The sequence below is a fragment of the Heterocephalus glaber genome, unplaced genomic scaffold, assembly GCF_053883595.1.
Source record: "Heterocephalus glaber isolate CG9 unplaced genomic scaffold, H.glaber_assembly_v1.0 deba00001608, whole genome shotgun sequence".
In the NCBI taxonomy this organism is placed as follows: domain Eukaryota; kingdom Metazoa; phylum Chordata; class Mammalia; order Rodentia; family Bathyergidae; genus Heterocephalus; species Heterocephalus glaber.
This window is the reverse complement of record NW_028258379.1, coordinates 15,463,188-15,476,403: the sequence shown is the minus strand read 5'-3', so window position 1 is coordinate 15,476,403 and position 13,216 is coordinate 15,463,188. Positions and strand designations below refer to the sequence as shown.

The window sequence follows — 13,216 nt, the reverse complement described above, 5'->3', positions numbered from 1 at the left end:
GCCGGGTTGGAGGGGCGGCTGCCACCAGAATCTCAGCGAGCTCTAGTGGGCACCACCTTCGCCGCCCATAAGCTAGTGCTGATCCAGCACGGGAAGAGCGCCTGGAACCTGGAGAACAGTTTTAGCGGCTGGTACACCGACCTGAGCCCGGGGCCACATGGAGGCGAAGCACAGCAGGCTGGTGCTACTAGATGCTGGCTATGAATTTGACATCTGCTTCACCTCAGTGCAGAAAAGAGCAATACGGACCCTCTGGACAGTACTGGATGGCATTGACCAGATGTGGCTGCCAGTGGTGAGAACTTATCATCTCAATGAGTGGCACTATGGGGGTCTTATTGGCCTTAATAAAGCAGAAACTGCTGCCAAGCACGGTGAGGCTCAGGTAAAGATCTGGAGGTGCTCCTATGATGTCCCACCACCTCCTATGGAGCCTGATCATCCCTTCTACAGTAACATCAGTAAGGATCGTAGGTATGCAGACCTCACTGAAGATCACCTGCCTTCCTGTGAGAGTCTGAAAGACATTATTGCCAGAGCTCTGCCCTTCTGGAATGAAGAAATTGTTCCCCAGATCAAGGAAGGGAAATGGGTCTTGACTGGAGCCCACGGCAACAGCCTTCCAGGGTATAGTCAAACATCTGGGAGGTCTCTCTGAAGAAGCTATCTTGGAGTTGAACCTGCTGACTGGTATTCCTATTGTCTACGAGTTGGATAAGACCTTAAAGCCCACCAAGCCCATGCAGTTCCTAGGGGATGAAAAGACTGTCCATAAAGCCATGGAAGCTGTGGCTGCCCAGGGCAAGGCCAAGAAGTGAAGGCCAGCAAGCAGCCTGCTACCCCCATCCATCCATTCCTCTGCACCTCTCCCCCACACCTGTCACACTGAGCACATCTGTAGGCATCTTATATTGTAGTTGCAGATGGGGAGCTATGGCTCCCATTTTCATTTTAGCATTTTGGCCCCTATACCCCTCCCTTGATAGAATCTAGTCAGAATAGTACCTCTAGGACACAAGTTCTCAGTCCAAGCCCAGGGAAGGCTCTTCTTATCCCGGAGAGTTGAGAGGTAGTAACTGTTTTTTCCTAGAGCTTCTGCTTTGTTTATTAAGAACATGCTTGAGTAGGGGACAAGGAGGAACCATGCCAAGGCATGACCAGTGAGGAGAGGCCAGAGACCATATTGTGCTCCCAGGAGCCAGCCTTGTACTCTCTAGTCTGGTCACTGTCAGGGAGCTCTCATCATTCCAGCGGGAGATGAATGTAACCTACATGGTGATTAAAAAAACAATGATTTCCTCCCTCACTCTAGAGGAGCTGACTCCAGAAGGTTGGGATTAATCCTGAATTAAGTTTATGTGTTAAATTTTTCTACAAAAAAAAAAGTAAACAAAAACCCTTCTGGGGTTTCTAGTGGTGGTTGAATAGTTCCACATGTGGTCACCAGAAAATGAGCCATTCCTCACACTAGTGCAGGATAAACTCTGGCCTCTATGGGGCTGGAGTGCATCCTGCTGTGTATCCTAGGATCCCTCTGCTTTTGTTTTGGCAGCGGTGAAAATGCCTCTTGACCATGTCCAAATGTGTCTTTCACTATGTCCGATTTCTGAATTATGTTCCAGTTGGCTTGGCCCTGCCACATGGGCCCAGGACTCATTTTGAGCATAACTGTAACTAAGTCTTTTTTCCAAATCAGTTTAATAAAGGAGTGACGTGTAATAAAGAAAAATGCATGTGAAGGGGATTTGTAAGCTGAAGAGCAGTAAATATTGTTTATTGCTATGGTTATAATTAGTACTATAATCCTTAATTACCTTTCCTCTTAATTTGTCCCTCTGATCATATTCTTCCAGTTCCTAACCCTCAAGGTTATCTGTTATTTCTGGCTTCTCAGGCCCCTTTCTCCTCTTCATCAGATATTGCAATTCCTTTGCCCTGTCGAGCACATTCTATGTGACACATGATTCCCAAGACCAGAGTCTGCCGTTTCTCTGGCCATGGTGATTGCCAGATTGAAAATGGGCAGATGATTGAAGTGGTCAGATGACCTAAGCCAGCCAGTTAGAATCCTTCTTAGGATCTCCTCACCAAAGTTATGAAAGAAAAGTGTCCCTTTTCTGCCAGGAAGATGTGAGTCTGGGCCTGCCAGCAAACACTAATCCCAGAATGTGGAGAAAACCCACCTAAAGAATTAAGCCAAGTCAAAAGGCATAGGAAGAGAAGAAGTGTGCCTTGAGTCTAGCTGTTCCTAAAGCCAGCTGCAGCCCCAGTCTTCTCTGGGATACAAATGAGGACGACCTCCTTTTACAGTTGTGTTTCTCCTCTTTAGGTTTCTTCCCATTTAAGTTGGGTTTCTGTCATCCAAAAACCAGACTCCTGTGTTAGTTAACACACCCAAGGTTAAAGGTGAAAAGGTTAATTTAGCTCACAGTTTGTAGAGGTTTCAGTCTATAATCAGCTGGCTCCAAGGCAGAGTGGCACATGGCAGAGGAGCAACAATTCATGGTGATGGAAGACAGCAAAAGCAAGCAAGCAAGGGAATTTAACCTGGTCTTTTTGCCCCGTTATCTTATCCAGGCTACTTAGGGTAGGCAGCACCCACACCCTTAATCCTAGTGCCCTTGAGCCTAGTGTTGCACCAGGAGTCAATCCCAGGGTCACACACTCTAAATGCAGCCACCTCTGAACAAGCCACACCTATGACTGCATGAGGATTTGAGGGGACATCTAAACAAAAGCCATAAAAACTCCTGACTAATCCAAGACTCCAAACATAGATAATATATTTTATCTATCCCTTTCTTTCAATCCCAACACTTAATCTGTTGGAGTTTATATTTATTCCACCCATGAAATGTTCCTTCTACCTTCTTGGCCACACCTGGAAAGAGCTTGCATGGGGAGAGCCGTAGGATTCAACCCAGACAGAACTCCACTACTAACTCCTTAGCCATGTGACCTTGGACTCCTCTGGCCTTCAGTATCTTCATCTGTAAAGTAGGACAAATAATCTCTACCATGCAAGGTTGTTGTGGATATGAAATGAGATGTCTATAGAGGCTCGGTGGGGAATCAAAAAGAAGCAGCTACTATTACTATTTTTACAGTAGCCTCCTTGCTCCAACAATAAGGGGAATGTGTAGCATCAATCCTGTCTTCATTTGGGGCCCTTAATTATCTTTCTTTGAGCTCAAACACCAAAAGATGGCCATAGCCAGTTTGAAAACATCAGGCCCAGGCCTCTGTAGATTCCTAGGGCCACTGGGTGTGATGGGAGATGACAGGACCGCTGGAGGAATGAGGTCTGGATGGGCTGCTCTCACAGCACCGAGGAGAGGTACCATTGGTCAGGAGGCAGCAGCTGCCCAACAGCCAGTCAGAGGCATGTGCCATGGGCAGGTGGAAGTATCCATCCTCTGGAGGCTGGGCCATTGGGTCAGGACAGGGCCAGGGTACAGGACCAGTCCTCAGCAGGAGAGCCCTCTCCTGGGTGAGGCTGAAAGCAAATCAGTGCATAGCAACTGGGCACATTTATAATTTCCTATGGGTGTGTGGTTGGTAGGCAGCTATTGGCCTGAAGAAAGAAAACCAGAAACTAGGCCAGGAAACTCGTAAGGTTCCAACCTCATTTGCAACTGATGAACCACGCCAAGTTGAGCAATAAGACTCCCACTCTGGGCCCTGATCTGCTCACCTGTGATGATGTGGGGATGGGAAGGGAGGTGGCAAATGTTCTCTAAGTCCCCTCCGAGGTACCATTTGAGTCCGGCCTCAGGCCCTAAGGGGTTAATGGTGCTTGCCCAGTCCCCACCCCAGTCTGCTCTAAGGATGTTGTTTTCAAGGAATCTGAGATGGGAGGCAGGTGTGGGGAGGGGCAGTGAATTTCTGTCACTGTTTATCCTGGGAGGAATGATGAGGTGTACAGAGAGAAGTGGGTATCCCAGGGGAGCATTCTTCCCACCGGACAGTGCTACCTCTGTGACTCCTCCACATGGAAAAAGGTGAACCGGGAGCTAGGGGTGAGCGTCCCTGCTTAACAGCTTTCATTTGTTTACCCAAAAAATATTGTTCCATCGTAAAAATTCCCAAAATAGTTCCTTGCCTGGCCAGACTGACTGGCAGGCGCCCAGCTTGGGAGCCCAGCCTCGCTGGAGACACGCTCTGGGGAGGTGAAATTAGCAGGAAAGGTCTGGAGCTGCCATTTGAGGACCACCAGGCCTACACATCCTGTGGGGTGGGGCACTAGGGCTAGGACCACAGAACTGTTTTGGGGGGGGCTTCCCCTGTGCAGAGACAGGATTTCCCTCAAAGGCTCAGCAAGCTTATTTTTAGTTAAGAAGGGCTTGCTCTGCTCCTTAGGGATTCGAGTGTCTCATGGGTTGCAGGTGAGACCAGTGCTTCCACTGGAACACTCGCTCTATACTATGGTTCTGGCTGATACCTTCTCACCCCACATAATGGCCGCTCTTCAAAGTGTCCTTCTCTCCAAAAGTGGTCTCAGTGGCAGTTTTATAGAATCCTGCCTTTTCCCTTTGGAAAACTTACCACTGTTTGCACTTAGAAACGCTGATGTTTCCGAGTCTGTAAAGTCCTTGGACGGAGGCCTTAACTCAATGCTTACCCCACTGCCTTACACATATTCAGTGCTCTGCAAGTGTGTGTCACGTGTTGGTTGAGTGCTTCCCCTGTCTGTGACTCCAGACATCTCCTAGTGCATACCAGTCTTAGGGTAACCTGTGCCTATTTGGAGATGAGAGAGTGAGGGAGAGAGATAAATAAAAATGGTTCCACTCCATCTGCCCCTCCTAACCAGAGCAGGATCTAAATAGGAAGATAGGACCTAAGGAAGACAATAGATAAGTGACAGGTTTATCCTTTCTGATGACCTTTGCTGCAGCAGCCCAGAGTTTCCAAGCAAATGTGGGAAGTCATTCTCATGCCCTGCCAAAAGGCATCGCTTTTATACACAGACCCATTCCATTCCTACCACCCCATACCTTAAAGCTGTATTAAGCTTTGCCAAGTGGAAATAAATTCAACCCTAGGAAACACTGATCTACATTTTACTGATCTGCAGCATATGATCTATCTTAAAATAATGCCTTGCCTTGCAACTCAGCTTCAAGTTCTCACATCACATCCTAGGAAGACAGAGAGAAAGTAATTTGAAGAGTTAAGATGTTTCTTTGGGCCATTCCACTCTGTAGTACAAGCTCCACTGTAAAAGTCAGCAAAAAGATGGCAGATGTTTCCACAGCTGGTCTCAGTTCCCACAAAGCCTGGCACCTTATGGCACCATTAAGTGGATTCTGATGTGTCAGTTATGTATTTTTTTATATATCTTGGGCCTTAGATGCAAGGCAACAACTTTTTGATGCCTAAAGCTGTGTACATCCTATTTTAATAGAAAAATTATCTTCAAGAGTAATTTAACTGAGTTCTGCTTTCTTCTTTATATGCTGAACCTGACCTCCACTTGGCATCCAACCACATTGTTACTGGTAACCATTGTAGGGAAATCGGACCAGGGAGACAAGCAGAGAAAAACAGTTCCCTGGAATTCCATCACTCAGAGATAACCACTATGCATTTCTGAAAAGCTTTTCTTTATTAAAAAATTTTAATACAGTGTTAAGATCTTAAAGGACATGTGATAATTATACCTATTTATGGGGTACAGTGTGATATTTCTCAATGCTTGTACACAATTTGTGATGACCAGATCAGAGTAACTGACATATCCATCATCTCAAACATTATCATTTCTTAGTGTTAAGAACATTCAGATTTCTTTGTATTAGCTACTTTGAAATATACAATTAATTCCTGTCAGCCATAGTTACCCTCCTGTGCTATAGAACATTGGAAGTTGCTTCTATGCAATTGCACCCCAGGGAGGCTTTCTAAGGCACATATGTGCAAACGTGTATTATATCAAATCAGAAAGTACAAAAAACTTGAAAAAAGTTCTTTTGAAATATACAAGTTGTGGAGTTTTCAAAGTCTTTTCTTTAAAAATACAGTAGACTTTTCAAACTCTTGTCTGAATTTTCTGTACTGTTAATATTTGTATCAGACTTTTTTTTTTTTTTGCAGTACTGAGGATGCAACCTAGGGGTCCACAGATACTAGGCAAGTGCTCTACAGCTGAGCTACACCCCCTTCCCTCCAAAAACCTAACTGACTTCCTTGATTTCAAGCAGATGACTGTTAGGATTCACTGGGAAAAGTGCCCAAAAGAGCAAAGCCCAATCTTTATCCTCTCCACAGTTCCCTGTAGGAAAGCAGGCCCAGGAAGACTCTGAATCACTTCCATAAATCACTGCTGAGCTCTGCCACCTTGGCACTGAGCTGTGCCCCACATTGTACCATCTGCGAATAAGTAGCCAGATCACCAAGCAGCTGTTCCCCCTTGGGAGCAGATGACATAGGGACTACTAGAAAGAATGCTTAGACTGACAGAAAACAAACAACTTTCTTTACCCTGCTCAAGTCATTTTTAGCCTGGGATTGTTCTTTTCCCAGTTGAGGAGGAAGGGATAATTTGGAGTGCTAACTAGGAAATATACATATGTGTGCATGTGTGTGCGTGTGTATGTGTGACACACTCTTTTTTAAGGCTCTGGTTCCATTTTGCTTTGCTTTCTTTAGTACTTGATGGTTGCAAATCTAGTCCAAGATTGGCTAAGGATCTGCAAAATCTGTGGTTTTAAGTATTTGGACTTTGATCTTTGAATGGGTACATTCAGGAATTAACATTACAAAGAAAATGGCTCAGCTCAGATGAAAGAAATTGCCAGCTGTTTGCTCCCTTGAGTGTAAAGGTACTTCTATTCTATGGCCAAATGGATTACTGAGGAATTTGATAATTACCTTTCCAGTTAGAATGGCACATATTCACCACTCAGATTCAAGAATTTGCTTAAAAATGCAACTATAAATAGTGCAGGTACTTCCAGAGTTCCTAACATCAGTCTTCCAAATATCCTGTACTTATGAATAGACTGTTGGTCAAAGCCACACAACCACACTCAGAGCTGGATTCGTGTAAGCCAGTGTCTCATCACTACCTTTGTATTTATTTATTTAATCACCTTGTTTCTGAAATAATTTAAGATGCCTTTAAAAAACCTCATGTAACATAATGAAAACAAACCAATAAGTAAATGAAGAAGAGGAAGCCTGAAAGAAGAAAAAAAGATGAAGATGCTAAGAATGAAATTTCAGTTACACAGGTAGTGAGGGTCTGTGGATTTGCTCAAGATATAGCTGCAAATTTGAACGTGAACTTCCTAGCAGGTAAAGGAAGAAAAAAAGTGGCATTGTCTGTTACATGGTTTGTGTGTGCATAAAACAGGTGTTTAAGAGAAGCACAACTATTCCTGAAACAAAGACCTAAGAGAAATTTCTTTCACTGATCCTCATAAAGAAAACAATACTCTCAAGGGCTGAGGATTTAATTCAGTGGTTCCACCGCCTGCCTCACAAACACAAAGTCCTGAGTTCGATCCCCAGTACCAAAAGAAAGAAAGAAAGAAAGAAAGAAAGAAAGAAAGAAAGAAAGAAAGAAAGAAAAGAAAAGAAAAGAAAGAAAACAATACTGTCACCATAAATATGACAAGGAGTCTCCCAGTATTGTGCCTTAAAACATCCCTCGATGCAGGCTGGTTGCTTCTTAACAAAGGAGAATTTATTAAAAGCATCTCCACCGAAGACCAAAACCACATAATTTGGACAAATAGCTGATGTAATTCAAGGATAAATTTTAAGAACTGAAAGAAGAGATTATGTAGCTTTCCATCAGTGCTCATTGACCTTAACTTCTCCAAACCGGAATCACCCCGCTGCAGACAGGCAGGTCTGCCCACACCCTACCGAGGTTCCCAGTCACGCGGAAGACGCCGAAATCACCCCGCTGCAGACAGGCAGCCACCTGGTTCCACACTACAAAGACACAGAGGACACCAGACCACCAGACCAAGGTACTGAGTCCCGCTGCTCCCGGCCCAGAGGTAGGGGCTTCTGAGCCACTGTCCCACTGCTCCTGGTCCAGAGGAAGGGGCTTCCCGGTCACCATCCCTCCCGTTGCTCCCAGCCCACAGGAAAGGGCTTTTGGGTCACCATCCCTACCCCTGCTCCTGCCCCATGTCCCACCTCTCCCAGCTCAGAGGAGGTAATCCGTGCAGGCGCTAACAGCCCCCCACACCAGTCGAAATGAGAAAACATGTAAATAAGTCTCAAAACCAGACTTCCAGATCACCTACAGCAACCCCAAAGGGAAATGAGATGGAACACTCTGATACTCAACCACCTGGACCCACTCAACTGGCAACAAAAGGGGATCTGGAAAAAATGAAATCAGAAATAATTTCTCAGATAACAGGAGAAATTGTGCCCCTAGTGCAAGACATAATTAATAAATCTAGAGAGGACCTCAGGAACATGATGGAATCCCAACATAAGAAACAAATGGAATCCATAAAACAGATGCAAATAGATTTCCAGGACATGAAAAACTCCATTGAAAGTCTACAAAGCAGAATCAGCCAATGTGAGGACAGAATTTCAGATATAGAAGATAAGATTACAATTAGTGACCAGGAAAAGAAAAATTGCTTCAAAATTATAAGGGAACATGAGAAAGCAATCCAGCAGGTGCTAGATGATGCAAAGAAGAATAACATAAGACTGATTGGGCTCAATAAAGAAACAGGAGAGAGTGCAGATGACACAAAAAACTCTTCACAGAAATAATGGCAGAAAACTTCCCAAGCAGGGGAAAAGAACTTGACATACAGATAAGTGAGGCATATAGGACTCCAAATAGCCTTGATCAAAAAAAATCTACACATAGGCATATAATTGTTAAGATTCCAGAAACACAGCAGAAGAACAAAGTTCTCCAAGCAGTCAGAGAAAAGAAACAAATCACATACAAAGGAAAGCCCATCAGAATCACAGCAGACTTCTCAACACAAACCATCAAGGCAAGAAGAGCTTGGAGTGATGTATTCCAAGCCCTAAAAGAAAACAGCCTCCAACCCAGATTGATGTACCCTGCAAAACAATCTTTCAAAATGGATGGAGAAATAAGATACTTTCATGACAAAGAGCACCTTAGGAACTTCGTGAATACCAAACCAGCACTCCAAAGAATTTTACACAATATCCTAGGAACAGACATTGAGGATCACAACTCCAGGAAGCAAAGCAGAATGAACCCATCTGGCATGACAAGAAATTAAATGTAAAGGGGAAGAACCCAACAAAAAGAAAAAGTCATGACAATGACAAGTCAATATGTATCAGTTATAACCATCAATGTTAATGGTCTCAATTCACCAATCAAAAAAAATAGACTGGCAGAATGGGTCAAGAGCAAAATCCAACAATATGCTGCATACAAGAAACACAATTCAAAAGGAAACTCATAGACTGAAAGTTAAAGGGTGGAAAACAATACTCCATGTGACAGGAACCCGAAAAAAAGCAGGAGTAGCTATCCTCTTTGCAGATCAAGTAGATTTCAAACCAACACTGATTAAGAGAGATGAAGAAGGACACTACATCCTTGTAAAGGGAAGAATCCAAGAGGAAGAGATGACAATCATAAATATCTATGCACCAAACACTAGTGCACCCAACTATATGAAACAAATACTAATGGACATAAAAAGTCATATATGCACTAATACAATTGTAGTGGGGGACCTCAACACCCCACTGTCACAAATAGATAGATCAACTAGACAAAAAATAAGTAATGAAATACTAGAACTCAATCGAACTCTTGAACAAATGAACTTAACAGATGTTTACAGAGTGCTCCACCCCACAAAATCAGAATACACATTCTTCTCAGCTGCACATGGGTCATTCTCCAAAATAGACCACATACTCACACATAGAACATGTTGAAGTAAGTGCATAGAAATTGAAGTTATCCCCTGTATATTATCAGACCATAATGTGATGAAATTGGAGATCCATAGCAAAAGAAACTCAAAAAATTTCATACACATGTGGAAATTGAACAACACACTTCTGAATAACCAATGGATCACAGAGGAAATTAAAGAAGAAATCAGACAGTTCCTTCAATTAAATGACAATGACAATACAACATATCGGAATCTATGGGACACAATGAAAGCAGTCTTACGAGGGAAATTCATAGCAGTGAATACACATATTAGGAAAACAGAACGAGCCCAATTAAACAACCTGCTGCTGAACCTCAAGCTTCTAGAAAAAGAAGAGCAGGACAACCCCAAAGCTCATACAAGGGAGGAAATTATAAAGATCAGAGGAGAAGTCAATGCAATGGAGACTAAGAGAACGATACAAAAAAATCAGTGAAGCCAAGAGTTGGTTCTTCCAAAGAATCAACAAAATTGACAAACCTTTAGTGGACCTTTTCAGAAAAAGGAAAGAAAAGGCCCAAATCCATGCAATTAGGAATGAAAAGGGTGAAATTACAACAGACCCAGCAGAAATCCAGATGATCATCAATACCTACTTCCAGAACCTATATGCCAATAAGATGGACAACACAGAAGAAATGGACAGATTCCTAGATACATATGAATTACCAAAGTTGAACGAAGAAGACCTAAAAATTCTGAACAACCCAATATCAACCAATGAAATTGAAAATGTAATTAAAACTTATCAACTAAGAAAAGCCCGGGCCCTGATGGCTTCACTGCTGAATTCTACAAGACATTTAAAGAGGAACTGCTGCCACTACTGTTTAAACTCTTCAATGAAATTGAAAGGGAAGCAATACTTCCAAATTCATTCCTGGAAGCAAGCATCACCTTGATCCTCAAAGCAGAGAAAGACCCAACCGAAAAAGAGAACTATAGGCCAATCTCACTAATGAACATACATGCAAAAATCCTTAATAAGATAATGGCAAACAGAATGCAGAAGATCTTCAAGAAGATTATACAACCTGATCAAGTGGGATTCATCACAGGGATGCAGGGATGGTTCAATATATGAAAATCAATCAATGTAATACACTATATCAATAGAGCCAAGGACAAAAACCATATGATTATCTCCATAGATGCAGAAAAAGCATTTGACAAAATCCAACATGCATTTATCATAAAAACCCTACAAAAAATTGGAATAGATGGTCTCTACCTCAAACTGATAGAACCCATCTATGAAAAACCAACAGCCAATGACCATCATACTAAATGGTCAAAAACTGAAATCCTTCACACTAAAATCAGGAACAAGACAAGGATGTCCACTATCACCACTCTTGTTCAATATAGTTCTGGAAACATTAGCCATGGCAATTAGACAAGAGAAAGAAATAAAAGGAATAAAGATAGGAAATGAAGAAGTCAAATTGTCATTATTTGCAGATGACGTGATACTCTATATAGAAGACCCCAAGAACTCCACCAAAAGTCTTCTAGACTTAATAACCAAATTCAGTCAGGTAGCTGGTTACAAGATTAACACACAAAAATCAATAGCTTTCCTCTACACTAATGACAGACTCACTGAGAGAGAAATAGGGCAAATACTTCCTTTCACAATAGCATCCAAAACACTGAAATACCTAGGAATCATCCTAATGAAAGAAATCAAAGACCTCTACTCTGAAAACTATGGCACTCTGAAAAGAGAGATTGAAGATGATATCAGAAAATGGACAGACATCCCCTGCTCCTGGGTAGAAAGGATTAAGATAGTGAAAATGGCCATACTTCCAAAACTGCTATATAGATTTAATGCAATTCCAATGGACATCCCAGCAGCATACTTCATAGACCTCGAGAAAACAATCCAAAAATTCATTTGGAATAAGAAGAGACCCAGAATAGCAAAAGCAATTCTAGGTAGCAGAGACATGGCAGGGGGTATCACAATCCCCAACCTGCAACTCTACTACAAAGCTACTGTGATAAAAACAGCATGGTACTGGCAAAGAAACAGACTTGAGGACCAGTGGAACAGATTAGAAGATGCAGAAACAACGCCAGACACACTCAGCCATCTCATCTTTGATAAAGGAGCCAAACACCCTCACTGGAGGAAAGATAGCCTCTTTAATAAATGGTGCTGGAAAAATTGGGTTTCAACTTGCCAAAGATTAAAACTAGACCTATATCTCTCACCATGCACTAAACTAAAATCAAAATGGATTAAAGATCTAAATATTAAAATAGAAACTCTGAACCAGTTGGAACAGAGGTTAGGTGGAACCCTTGAAGACATCGGTGTAGGAAAAGATTTTATGAACAAAACCTCAGTTGCCCATGAACTAGCACAAACAATCAACAAGTGGGATCTCTTCTTATTAAAAGGCTTCTGCACAGCAAGAGAAACCACCAGCAGTGTGAAGAGACAACCCACAATGTGGGAAAAAATCTTCACCTGCTCTTCCTCAGACAAAGGTCTACTATCTCGAACCTATAAAGAACTTAAAAAGATCAGACCTCCCAAATTTAAAGACCCAATCTGAAAATGGGCACCTGAAATGACCAGAGATTTCTCAGACAAAGAAGTAGAAATAGCAAATAAATACATGAAAAAATGTTCAACATCACTGGTCATTTGAGAGATACAAATGAAAACAACCCTGAGATTCCACTTCACTCCAGAAAGAATGGCTGCTATCATGAAATCAACCAATAACAAATGCTGGCGGGGCTGTGGGGAAAGAGAAACCCTGCTCCACTGCTGGTGGGAGTGTAGACTGGTGCAACCACTGTGGAAATCAGTATGGAGATACCTCAAAGTACTAGGACTGGAAGTCCCATTTGACCCCAGTATTCCACTGCTGGGGATCTTCCCCAAAGAATTAAAAGAATCATACCATAGTGATATATGTGCGCCCATGTTCATAGCAGCACAGTTTGTAATAGCTAAACCATGGAAACAGCCCAAATGCCCATCAACTGGAGACTGGATAAAGAAAATGTGGTTTTTTTAAAATAAAATGGAGTACTATTCAGCCATAAAAAATGAGAAATTAGAGACATTTATAGCTAACTGGATGCACACTGAGGCAATACTCTTAAGTGAAATAAATAGGACACACATGAATAAATTCTGAATAGTTTCTCTGGTGTGAGAAACTGAAAGTATATATAAGGACTAAATGTATAATAGGTAATGTGAAATAGGAAGAAAAGGGGCAAAGGGGAAGGAAGTGAGAGGGCTAGAGGAAAGGATAGAGGGGAATAGG

At 42.4% G+C, this 13,216-nt stretch overlaps 1 pseudogene across 1 annotated transcript; it reads left to right on the top strand.

Annotated features, from left to right (window-relative positions):
- Nucleotides 1-12: 12 nt before the first annotated feature.
- LOC147822766 (phosphoglycerate mutase 1 pseudogene) lies at nt 13-10,137 on the top strand (annotated as a pseudogene). The gene has a single exon (XR_015444978.1). The product of XR_015444978.1 is annotated as a phosphoglycerate mutase 1 pseudogene (transcript).
- The last annotated feature ends 3,079 nt before the right edge of the window (nt 10,138-13,216 follow it).